At 41.1% G+C, this 13,336-nt stretch overlaps 1 pseudogene; it reads right to left on the minus strand.

Moving 5' to 3' along the window:
• Positions 1–506: 506 nt before the first annotated feature.
• Positions 507–9,660, minus strand: LOC144220933 (large ribosomal subunit protein uL1 pseudogene; annotated as a pseudogene).
• Positions 9,661–13,336: the final 3,676 nt, after the last annotated feature.

The following is a 13,336-nucleotide window of genomic DNA, read 5'->3' on the forward strand; positions in this document are numbered from 1 at the left end:
TTGTGATCCTTACAGACCAAGAGGCCAAACTCACAACTACGAGGGATAAAACCAAACAAAGAGCCCACGAAAAAAAAAAAACCGCGGCATAAAGGGAAGCAACTTTAGGGTGCAGGTTAGGCATGCTGCTGAAGGATGAGTCAATGTCCGCAATGTGAAGGTCTTACCCTCTCCACTAGTAAGCAGTGGGAACAGTTGAGGCTGGAATCCTAGCCCCTATCTGTCCCTCTCAGGGTTATCAGAAAAACTTCAGTCCTGGTTAGAAACCCTACTGTTATATGTTATAAGTATCCAAGAGATCTAAATAAGACTGTGTGGTTTTGAAGATGGATAGAATGCACTTCCTGGTTTGCAGTATGGAGAAAATGACTATCCATCACTGAGGGCCAGGAACTGCAGTCATCAGCAAAGTGTTGTAGCATACAACGTCGGCTCACAAAACACCTCCCTCTCCCTAGTCAGCAGCGGACAAATAGTGGTGGCACTAGGGTTTATTAATCTGCACCTTAGTCCAGGTCCTGGGGCTTGCCCATGGTGCTGCTCTTGATGTATAAAGCCTGGACATTCCTCCAATTCTTCTTGAGCAATGACACCAGGAAATTGACAGCTGAGTGGATATTGTACACAAGCTTATCATCTGTCATCTTCAATGGCCATCGGCCACTGCCAGATGCAGCATCTTTTTCATCTGGAACTTGTTCATGGACTTCACTTCATCCACGGTGGCCACCATGTCCTCATTGTGGGTCAGCAAGGAAGGGAACTTGCCAGGCTTATTCAACCTGGGCCCAGGATTTGTGGGATCTCCTTAATCAGAGGTCTTGAAGCCCGGAGGGCATCATACTTCTTGGCCAGCTTCTTAACTAATTTTTGTATTCCTGTTGAGTTTCTTCAATGTCCATGTGGGGAATATCCACAGTCTTGGCCTCATCACAGTGCTGCTGTGCCTCCAAAACACATACGGTAGGAACTTGGGGTGGGGAGTGGATTTAAACCTGACTATGCCCAAGAAGCATTTGTCCTTCTGAGGATCATTGCTCTTCAAGATGATCTGCAGCTTCACCATATGTAAAAACTTCAGGCACTTACACTAGCTCCCATGAAGGACTTTCCTCACCATAAGGTGTCATGGAAGACTTTGCTGCTCATGGTGCCAGATGCTACAGTAACTGGAGAGAGTCATGAGCCCATTCTGGTAAATAAACTTATAGCACTAAATTTAGCCTCATTCAGAAATATGTTACTCTCTTCAGTCTATGATCTTCTCACGTATGTTGCCCAAGCTTGGCTGATATAATTTAGCAAATCTTGTAGTTCTTTGAGTGTGCCCCTTCTTTTATCAGTTACAGAGTAACTGATACCTCAGAGCATGTTGTGATCAGACTCTAGTTTTAGGCCTGGAGCCTCTGAGAGGTAGGGCATTGAGGCAGGGGAATAATTGGTATTTCTGTGACGATAACTACCTTAGATGATATCTTTCTTGGTTGTTCTACTGGACAAGACCAGCTTCATCAGATAGAGAAAGAGGGACTTCTTCCATTGGCAGTAAATTTCCATTGGCAGATTTGGGAGGTTAGATGTCCTCAGAATCATTCAAATCCCCTCAAATTTCACCATTTTTATTTTCAACATCCTATTCTTTCCAAATCAGTGCTATAACTTGTACACAAGAGGTCCAATGAGGCTGTTTATTCCATCCATGTTAAATTTTGGGCAGCCCACAGAATTGGACTTGGCATCTGATTTTTGTAGCCACCTTCTATTAAGTTAGTCATAGAAACTGACTCTCTGGCTATGTCTTGCATTGAGAATTTAAATCCTCAACCTGTCATTTTATTTTAAAATTTTCCAAAAACAGTTAGAAGTAGCCAACTATTTTGGTTACCTATTGTTGTGTAACAAACCACTGCAGAGCTTAGTGACTTAAATAATAACCCAGTTGTTATCACTCACAGTTTTGTGGATTGACTGTATTTAGTGGAGACTGCTAAGATGACGAGCATCAGAGGGACTACAGGGCCTGGGACATTCAAGACAGATAACAAAAATGGCTGGTAGTTGATGCTGGATGTTGGTTGGAGATTTGGGCGGGGTCGTCAGCTAAGGATACCTTGGTTCCCCTCCTGTAGCCTGTCTTCATGGCTGCTTGGGCTTCCCCACAGCATGGCGGCTGAATCCCAAAATGGAGTGTTCTACGTGATAAAGGATGATACTACAGATCTAAAGCCCTGACTCTGATGTTAGTTACAAGGATTAATTTTGCCTTTTTCTATTCACTGAATCAAATAACAGGGATGGCCTATGTTCAAGGGAAAGGGAAGGAACAGATGGATGAGTGACAAAAAAAACCCTGTGACCATCTTTAATTCGCCAAATCAATCCACTTCCCATATAGCAGCAGCCACTGGGTCCACCAATGCCTACATTCTAATGCTAACTAAATCTGCATTGATTTCAAACTATAATCAATCTCACATTCCCATCTTCTTGAAGATTGATTGCCTATAATCATTTACTCTATTACTTAGGATCCTTAATTGCAGACCAAATACTGCACTCTAACTAGTTTAAGCAGAAAAGGATTTATTATAGACCATTAAGTCACTTACAAGAATGTCTTGGAGGGCCAGGGAAACAAAATTGAATGCTATGCAAGTAGGAGCAAAGAAGTCATGGGATACTTCCAGTGGAAGCCTTGGTGTTGCTAACACTTGCCCTTCAGGATCTAGGGGTCAGAGAGTAGACCCAGAACCACTCGCAGAAGAATGACACACCCCCACCAGTAAGTTTGCAGGAGGTCATTACAGCCATGGTCTCATGGATCTGACCTCTGGTTTCCAGTTGGGTCCTTGTGTAACTATAGCTGCAAAGATATCTTGGAAATATGGTCTTGTTGTCCAGCCTCTAGATCAGGGTTCCCAACCTTTACATTATTGACATTTTAGGCCCGTTGCTTTGTTGGGAGAGAGAATGTCCTGTACATTGTAGGATATCTAGCCACATCCCTGGCCTTTATCCACTGGATGCCAATAGCACTAGCCTGCACCTCTTCAGTCTTCTTCAGGTTGTCATAGTCAAGAACGTTTCTTGTTATTGCCAAACGTCCCTGTGGGGAGTGGCCGAATGGCCCTCTGTAGAGAATACCACTCTTGGAATCATAAAGACATGATAGAGATGAGTAGGAATGGGGCTAAGTACTGCCACAAAATAGATTAATGCGAGGTTAGCATAGGAGAAAAAGAAATTCCATGGTCTCAAGGCAGGCTCAGTGACAGAAATAAGAAAATATTGTAGATATACTCATACCTATTCCCAAAGTGGAATGAAAAGATCCAACTAGACTGTGGTGAATGAGCTAGAGGTAAATCCAAGACCATTTTTCCCCCCAAAGATGTTGACAATTGGAGTTTGGAATACGAAAAGCTCTTTGAATGTGGTTGCCTTCAGATAAAACTCACTTTACAGCCCCTTTCCTTGAGGTTCTGGCAGTTTGGCAGGATCGTTCTTACTGTGCCTGTGGGTGAATGCAGGGTGCCATCAGTCTGTCTGCATTTCTCACCATGGAACCATCTTGAAAACCCTAATATGACTCCATAAATGCAATATTAATATCAGTGTCGTCTGACACTTCTTCACAGTCTATTCCTCACAACTTTTATTCTTCAAATCCAAGTTCTACTGTGGTCATTTAAAATTTTTTTAACATTTATTCATTTTTTTTAAGAGACAGAGAGAGACAGAGCACAAGTTGGGGAGAGCAGAGAGAGAGACACACAGAATGTGAAGCATTCTCCAGGCTCTGAGCTGTCAGCACAGAGCCCGACGCGGTGCTCCAACCCACGCACTGTAAGATCATGACCTGAGCCGAAGTTGAACGCTTAACCAACTGAGCCACCCAGGCGCCCCTACAGTGATTATTTTTAAAAAGTGAAAAGAGGAAACTGGTAGACTAGAGGAGAGAGGGAAGAGTTTCTACATTATTGTGGACAAGGAGTTTGTATTCTGTGCAGTTATAAGCATGTCAGTCTCATGGGAAATTACTTTTGATACGGAATCCCTGGAGAGCCAGATGTGGAAGAGAGTACTATTATGTTGTGGGGACAGGAGATAGTGAGGATGCAGTTGGTCAGCCAGTTCTAATCTTAACATTAAAACAAGTCTTGTGATGGGACAGAAAATTGAGTTAACAGGGTTTAATCTGCTCGTTCCTGATACATTGGTTGGTGCTGTATATTTATTAAGCACTTACCATGAGCTCAGTCTATGAAAGATAAAAGAAAAGGAGAAGACACTGGCTTGCCATTAACAATCAATTTTTTAAAAAATTTTTTAATGTTTTATTTATTTCTAGGAGAGAGAGAGACAGCATGAGCAGGGGAGGGTCAGAGAGAGAGGGAGTCACAGACCGAAACAGGCTCCAGGCTCTGAGCTGGCAGTCAGCACAGAGCCCGACGCGGGGCTCGAACCCACGAACCGTGAGATCATGACCTAAGCAAAAGTCGGACGCTTAACCGACTAAGCCACCCAGGCGCCCCAGCCATTAACAATCATTGTTTCCATGTAGTGAGAACTCACAACATGCCAAACGTTTGTTGAACTGCTTTCTGTGTATTACTTCATTAAATGTTTGAAATAAACCTAGGGGATATATTTTTATTGTTTCCATTTTACTTAGTAATACGTTGTGATCGAAGTCTCATCATTGAGCTACACTTTGAAATCAGGTATATGTACCTAATCATCTGCGTTTGCTGTATCGGGAAGCCAAAAAAGTCTAAACGGTCGGTAAAACCTTAGGTAGCAGTCTCCATAGTTTCCAGGTCTGCTCCCACCAACCTCAAGTCCAGCTCAAAGAGAGAGCCTCTCTTAATAACCCTGTATTTCCCAATTGTCCCCTCAAAGTCCCAACACTGAATTATCTCGGATTGATTTCAGCCCTTTCTTGAACAGATCACTGGTGGGGAGGGATCAAATTACAGTATTTGGCCAAGTCCAATGGCAATCTGAATCTCCACTCCATAATCTGGCAACATTGGGACTCAAAAAGGCAGTGTAAGTTGGAGCTACTCTGCGCTCCACTCTCCCTGATTCTGGAGGTCACTGGGGTTTAACGAAGAGCAGAACTTCCCCCTCCAACCCACAGCAAGGAATCTCAATGAAGCAGTGTGAAGCAGGGCTACTTACTCAACACTCAGCTTTCTGCACCTGTCTTCTGAGCTGCCATCCCTTCCCCCCATGCCTTGGCATCAACAGGCAGAATGAGGTGGTGAGAGGTGGCCCTCATTGACACTTTACTCCCACCCTTCATGAATAGGGACCAGTAGGGAGCTGAACGTCTACCCCTTCCACAAAATGGTATATCAACCCCTTGCCTTGTAGCCTTCATCCCGCATCACATCAGTAGGGAGTTGAGCTTACACTCCCACCTTAACAGAATAAGTCGGAATTGAGTTGGTGCACCACTCTTGCAAGAAAGGTGTTGATGGCTGAGGATGGGACTGAACATCTACCACATCTATCTGCAACAAGGTGGTGTGATGGAAGTCATTGCTCTACTTTTTGGAGATGATGTCAGTGAAATCTCAGCCAATACACCCAGCCCTCACACTACATCAAAATAGAAGGACTTCCTGCTTAAAAAAGGAAGATTGAATAGAATCCAGAGCCTCATAATATATCCAAAAATGTCCAGGATACAATAAAAAATCACTCCTCATACCAAGAAACAGGAACATCACAAGTTGAATGAAAAAAAAGCACCACCAATGATGCTCACACGAAGATTAATAAGAATTGTCTGGCCAGCATTTTCAAGCAGCTATCTTAAAAATGCTTCAGCAAGCGATTAGGAATCCTTTTGAAACAAATGAAAAAGTACAAAATCTCAGCAAGAGAGAAAAGTTATAAAAAAAACAAAGTGGAGATGATAAATTTAAAAAAATAAAATAACTGAAGATAAAAGTTCACTGGATGAGGGGTGCCTGGGTGGCTCAGTCGGTTAAGCTACCGACTTCCGCTCAGGTCATCATCTTGTGGTTCATGGGTTCTAGCCCTGTGTCGGGCTCTGTGCTGACAGCCCGGAGCCTGGACCCTGCTTCAGATTCTATGTCTCCCTCTCTCTGACACTCCTACGTTCTCTCTAGTGCTCTCTCTCTCTCTCAAAAATAAGTAAACATTTAAAAAAAATTTTAAATTCATTGGATGAGTTCAGCTGTGGAGCAGAAATGACAGAGAACGGAACCAGTGGACTTGAGGATATGCCAGTACAGTTTACCCAATTTAAGTAACAGAGAATAATGTTTCTTCATGTCTTCCACCCATTTTTAAACTGGATTATTTGGTGTCTAGGTGTTGAGTTTTAAAAGTTCCTTACATATTTTGGATACTAACCCTTTATCAGGTATGTCATTGGCAAGTGTCTTCTCCCATTCCATAGGTTGTCTTTTAGTTTTGTCGATGGTTTCCTTCACTGTGCAGCTTTTTATCTCGATGATGTCCTAATAGTTTATTTTTGCTTTTGTTTCCCTTGCCTCAGGAGACATATCTAGTAAGAAGTTGCCACAGCCAATGTCAAAGAGGACACTGCCTGTGTTCCCGTCTAGGATTTTGATGGTTTCCTGTCTCATATTTAGGTCTTTCATCTATTTTGAGTTTATTTTTGTGTCTGGTGTAAGAAAAGTGGTCCAGATTCATTCTTTTGCATGGTGCTGTCCAGTCTTCCCGACACCATTTGTTGAAGAGACTGTCTTTTTTTCCATTGGATATTCTTTCCTGCTTTGTCAAAGATTAGTTGACCATATAGCCGTGGATTCATTTCTCAGTTTTCTATTCTCTTCCATTAATCTATGTGTCTCTTTTTGTGCCAGTACCATACTGTCTTGATCATTACAGCTTTGTAATGAACAACAGAGAGAAAACAGACTGAAAGAAAAGGAGTGAAGCCTCAGAAGCCTTTAGTACGATAACAAAAGAGCTGACATCCATGTTATTGGCATTCCAGAAGGAGAGCAAAGAGAAAGAAGTATTGAAATGTTTGAAGGAAAATGTCTGAAAACGTTAGAAATTTGGCCCAAATCATAAACCTATTCAAGAAACTGAGCTAACTTCACACAGGATAGATACAAACAAGGCCACGTCAAGATTGTCATAAATGAACTTCTGAAAACTAAACATAAAAAACAATCTTGAAAGGAGCCACAAAGAAATGAGGTGTTACAGACCAACACCAATTGGATGATAATGGATTTCCCATCTGAGACCATAGAGGCCAAAGGATAATGGCACTACATTTTTCTTCTTAAGATTTTATTATTGCTATTTTTAAATGTTTATTTTATTTTAATTTATAAAAAATGTTTATTTATTTTTGAGAGAGAGAGAGAGAGAGAGAGACAGGGTATAAGGAGAAAGAGGGAGACACAGAAGCCACGGCAGGTTCCAGGCTCTGAGCTGTCAGCACAGAGCCCAAAGCGGGGCTTGAACCCATAAACCGTGAGATCATGACCTGAGCTGAAGTTGGATGTTTAACCCACTAAGCCTCCCAGGCACCTCGGATATTTATTTATTTTTGAGAGAGAGAGAGGGAGGGGCAGAGAGCGAGGGAGAGAGAGGATCTAAAGAGGGCTCTGTACTGAGAGCAGAGAGCCCAGTGCGGGGCTTGAACTCACAAACTATTAGACTGTAACCTGAGCTGAAGTCGGACACTTAACGACTGAGTCACCCAGGTGCCCCGGCGCTACATTTTTCAACTATTATGTTAAAATAAAATAACTCTCAACCACAAATTCTAAATCTGGTAAACTCCATGGACTTAGAGAGAAGGAAAGAGATTTATACACAAAAGTTCTGTTAACAGTCGAAGGGCGTATGGCTACTGGGGAGACCAAATGAACACGTCACTTCAAATATAATGAATAATTACACCCGTTTTCCACTGTAACTAAAATATTTCTGCTTCTTATACTTTTGTGATTATGGCTCTTTCTTCATTCTTTTAGAAAGAATATTAGGTGCCTTCCACTGTTGACAAATCTTAAAACATTTACATTATGCTTTCTCTTCCTCGTGTGTAAAATTATCTTTGCTTCTACTAGGGAGTAGCTCTGACCCAAGCCAAGTAGACAAGAGTGTATTAGGAATGAATGTCTCTTTGTGGCACCACAGAAGGCATTTTGGGGATGAAATCCTTGACCTGTCTTTGCTCTGACCACCAGGGATTACTTTTAGCAAATCACGTTTCTCTGAAAAAGAGGTTGGATTGAATTGGGTTAGATAGTCATAACGCTGACACTAAACTCTTACCAAGATTAGACCTTTGCCATTTAGTGGGAATAGGTATTTCGTTATTGAAAACACACACAACAGTTGGCTCATTTGACCTCCCTCATGCAAGAACTCTAACAGATGGGCCTAATGGGAAGAAGGCAGAGCCTCAGAAAACAGACGTGTGGAAGAAGCCTCGAAGTGTTGACCAGCAGGAAAGACTGGAAGCTCTTCCATTTCCTTAGATTACAGGCTCCATCAATGCCTGGATTCTCTTCCTGGAAGTTTTTATGCACCTTTAACCATTCCAAGTTTTATTTAGTAGCCTTAATCTCACTTAATATTCCTCCTATTCCTTAAATAGATTGGCCCCTGTACAATTATACCCATTTCTTAGATGAGAAGATCACTGTACAACTTTTACAAGGTGCAGGTCACTGGCACCTGGATCTGAAAACTATTTCAGTATTCTACCTGCTGTACCATAGACCTTTGCTGTAGACTTAAATCTCCATGTGACTTAAATAATTCCCTCTATTCTGGTCCCTCGCTGACAAGTGGGCTCCAAATAGACTTTGTCACTCAGTGATGAGGAGGTAATTCTGTCATGACTAAGTGGGTCTCGCGAAGACTCATTGAGGAGAGGCCCTTTTCGCTTGGGAAACCACAGCTTGAAGGCTCAAAGCTGTGAAAGATAAATTAACCTTCCCTCGGACTTTGCCCAACCTGCCAAGCAAACTGGAAGTAATTATTTTATGTGGAATGCTTATTGCCATTACGGCGGCAGGGACGTGATTTCACCATTTAGCAGACCCATCTGTTCTTTCGTTGGCAGGCACCCTGATCACATGTCACCTGGGGACCTGGCATTCTTGGGCCTTGATTGCAGGGCATGTCCGAGGCTAAGATGTGGGATAGAGAGAGAGTGAGAAGACCTGGCTTCCACCCTCAGTCTAGCTGAGGAGATGGGAATAAGTGTGAAGTGATAAATACCCTAGGAGACTTACTATTACCCAAGGAGTTGATCAGGTAGTTCATATTTCAAAAATGAGCAAGAATGCACTGTGGTCACTGCCCAGGCAGTGCTTCTATCACTGGCTAACTCTTGAGCGAGTTACATCACCCCCTCTGTGCCTCAATTTTATCACTCACCAATGGGCACGATAGTGCGTGCCTCATTGAGCACTGAGTGAAAGAGGTGTAAAGTGCTTAGCACCTAATAAATATTTGGTAAATGTTAGCTTTTGTGATATTGTTCAGAGAAGAGAGAAAGCTTCGGGGTTGATCAAAAAAGGCTTTCTTTGGATTGGAAATCGTGTTTTGCCTTTTCTGCATCACTCCCACCCCCATTTCGCAGCCACGTCTGCCTCCCTGGTCACACTTGGCTGGTCTAAGCATGGTCGCGAACGACAAAGGAGCCAATACGCCTTCTTCTTCAGAAAACGTGGAACTGGAAAAGTCTTCACGCCCTTGGTGGCTGAGACAGTAAGAAATAAAACTTGGGGATGGTGGCCAAGTTTCCTGCCATGTGGGATGAGGAACACTGAGTCCCAGCTAAGGTTGTTGGTTCTTTATTTGGTGTTAAAACAAACAAACAAACAAACAAACAAACAAACAACAGAACAAATAAAAAAACAAAAAAACAGGCATTAGTGAAAGTCTCTAGGCAAAGACATTTTAGGGACAACTATCCTTGTCCTTCAGTCCCAGGTAGTCTGTCTTCTAGAAAATACTGGCTTTTTAATGATGCCAAAATTTAGCACTGATGGGAGTTGCCGTAAAAGTTTGTATTCGGGGGTTACTAACATGAGTGGCCTCCAGTCTAGAATATCTACAGTATTTTTCCTCGCTAGGGAAGTTTCTGCAGTCCTTGTGCTTTAATTACCTTTCTGATTGACCCAATCTAATTTTTCAGACTAGACAATTACCTCTTGTTTCCTTATGGGGAGAAGTTGCCAACGATTTTTATTTAGAGCAGGAGCCATTTGGTGTCAGGTACCACACACCTGCGTGGAATGATGGGCACCTATGAACCATCGTTTAGGTTCTTGCCGAGATGCCGGTGGTGTCATGATGAGGGTTACACATTACAAAACCGGCCTTACATCTTTATACACAACAAACCAGTTGTGACAAATGGCCCGCCACTGTGTCCCTGGAGCTCCGATTTCAGACAGAGACCCTAAAGAGAAGGAAACGGATCTACAATTGGTCTGATTTTATGTGCCAGGTAGCCTGGCCCGTGTAGCCAGCCCGCCTTGGCTTTGATGCCATTTCTCTCTCTACCTCATGATAGCGTGGGGAGGATTAGCTGGTGGAAGGCATCAGGAAAGGGTCTGGCACAGGATAAATGCTTGACAAATGACAGGAATTAGCGTTATTTTTAGTGATAGCTCTCCCGAATTTGCTAATTCTGTCCTTTTAGCTAGATCACAAATCTTCTTAAGCAGGGATGATAACACGTTGGCATCTTCTGAAGTCTTGGATTATTGATCCTGTACCATTCACTTTATTTCTTCCTTTTTTGGTGTGCTTTTAAAAAATGTGTGTGTGTGTGTGTGTGTGTGTGTGTGTGTAGGTTGACAACACATTCATACAATCATGTGACTACCACCACAATTGGAATTCCATCACCCTCCCCCCTCCCCAGAAGCTCCTTTGCAATGATCCTTTGCAGTCAAATTCTCCCCCGACCGTTGGCAAGCATTGCTGTTTTCCATGCCTATACTTCTGCCTTTTTCAGAATGTCGTTATCAATGGAAACACTAAAGTGTAATGTTTTCAGATTCACGGGTTTATTTCTGTACTGTCATGTCTATTCCATTTATCTGTATGCCTATCCCCATGCCAGTACCACGGATTCACAATGAGCACTGTAACTTTGTAGTAAGTTTTGAAATCAGGAAATGTGACTCCTCCAGTTCGTCTTTTCTGAATCCCTTGCATTTTTATACGAGTTTTAGGATCAGCTAGTCAATTTCTGCAAAGAAGTGATTGATAGGGATCGTACTGAATCTGTAGATCAGTTTGGGAGTCCTGACATCTTAAAAAAATTACATCTACCAATCTATGATTATGGAATGTCTTTCCGCTTACATCTCTCTTTCACTCCTTTCAACAATATTTTATAGTTTTCAATGTATGTGTCTCACATTTCTTTTGTTAAATTTATTTGTGAGCACTTTACTCTTATCAATGCTATTGTAAATGAAATTTTCTTCTTCATTCCGTTTTCATATTATTCATCACTGGTGTATCGAAATACACTTGATTTTTTAAAAATATTCATCTGATATCCTTGCTGAACTCATGAATTAGTAGTGCTAATGATTTTTTGGGTGGATTTTTAATATAAAAATTTCAGCCATCTGTAAATAGAGACTTTTACTTCATCCTTTCTGATCTGGATACTAAATGTATTTCTTTTCTTTTTTTTTCTTACTTAATTGTCCTGACTAGAACCTCTAGCGCCATGTTGAATAGAAGTGGTAAGACATTCTTGCTCTGTTCCTTACCCTAAGCCTAGAAGGGAAGCTCTCAGTTTTTCATGATTATGATTTCAGCTGTGGGTTTTGTTATAAAACGTCATTTGTTGTGTTGAGGGAGTTCTCCGTAGTTTTCTGAAAGTTTTTTTTATCATGAGAAGGTATTGGACTCGGTAAGCAAAATGCCATAGTATTTTCTTACCAAACTTCAGCCACCTTTAGTTAATTTTGTATAAAATGTGAGGTTTAGGTTAACATCAAGTTTTGGTATTTGAATGTCTAATTGTTCCAACACCTCTGTGGAAAGTCTATCCTTCCTCCATTGAATTGTCTTTCTGTCTGTGTTTAAAACCAGTTGGCCATATTTGTGTGGGTTTCTTTATAACCATTGTATTGCCATTTACCTGCACCTTTCCTTTACCAGTACTGCACAGTATTGCTTACTGTAGCATATAGTGGTCTTAAAATGGGATGGTTTGAATCCCCTCCTCTAAATTATTTTTCAAAAATATTTTTGGGCATTGGGGTGCCTGGGTGGCTCAGTTGGTTGAGCGGCCGACTTTGGCTCAGGTCATGATCTTATGGTTCTTGGGTTCCAGCCCCACGTCAGGCTTTGTGCTGACAGCTAGCTCAGAACCTGGAGCCTGCTTTGGATTCTGTATCTTCCTCTCTCTCTCTCTCTCTCTCTGACCCTCCCCTGCTCATGCTGTTTCTCTCTCTCTCTCAGAAATAAATAAAAAACATTTTAAAAATTTATTAAAAGAAAATTTGTTGGGTATTGTAATTGCCTTGCCTTTTTATATAAATTTTATAATCTGTATATATATATACATTACCCCCAAATATATCTGTATATATATCATATATACATACATATATATATCATATATATACATATATATCTGTAATATATATATTACCCCCAAATATATATACATATGATATATACACATATATATCTGTAATATATATATGTCATATATATATATATATATATATATATTACCCCCAAATTCTAACAAGTATTTGATTGGAATAACATCAGATCTATAGATCGGTTTGGTGACAAGTCACATCTCAACTACACTGAGTGTTCCAATCCATTTATATGGCCTGTCTCTGCATTTACTTAGAGCTTCTTTGATGTATTTCACAAGCATTTTGTAATTCTCAGTATACAGAGTTTGCACATGCAGATGTCCACTGGAGTATGTCATATTTGGGAACTATTTTAAACTGTATTGATTTCAGTTTCCTATTTTTGATTGATAATATATAGAAATTTGATTTTGGGGGGTAAATTTGTCTCTTAATTTTGCTAAACTCTTTTATTATTTTAGAGAACTTTCTCCTAGATTTATTGCCTTGTTGTTTTTGAACAACATAGGGATTCAGTATAATCCCTATATTATAGATGGACATGTTGTCTGTGAATAGGAACTATTTACCTTCTTCTTTTCCAATCCGTATGCCTCTTATTAATTTTGCTTGACTTATTGCATGGTGAGGACTTTCAGTATAATTTGAATAGGAGTGGTGAGAGTTGATATCCTTCTCTGTCCTTCATCTTGGGAAAAGAATCCAGTCTT

This window comes from Crocuta crocuta, unplaced genomic scaffold (assembly GCF_008692635.1).
Source record: "Crocuta crocuta isolate KB4526 unplaced genomic scaffold, BGI_CrCroc_1.0 scaffold124, whole genome shotgun sequence".
Taxonomy (NCBI): Eukaryota; Metazoa; Chordata; class Mammalia; order Carnivora; family Hyaenidae; genus Crocuta; species Crocuta crocuta.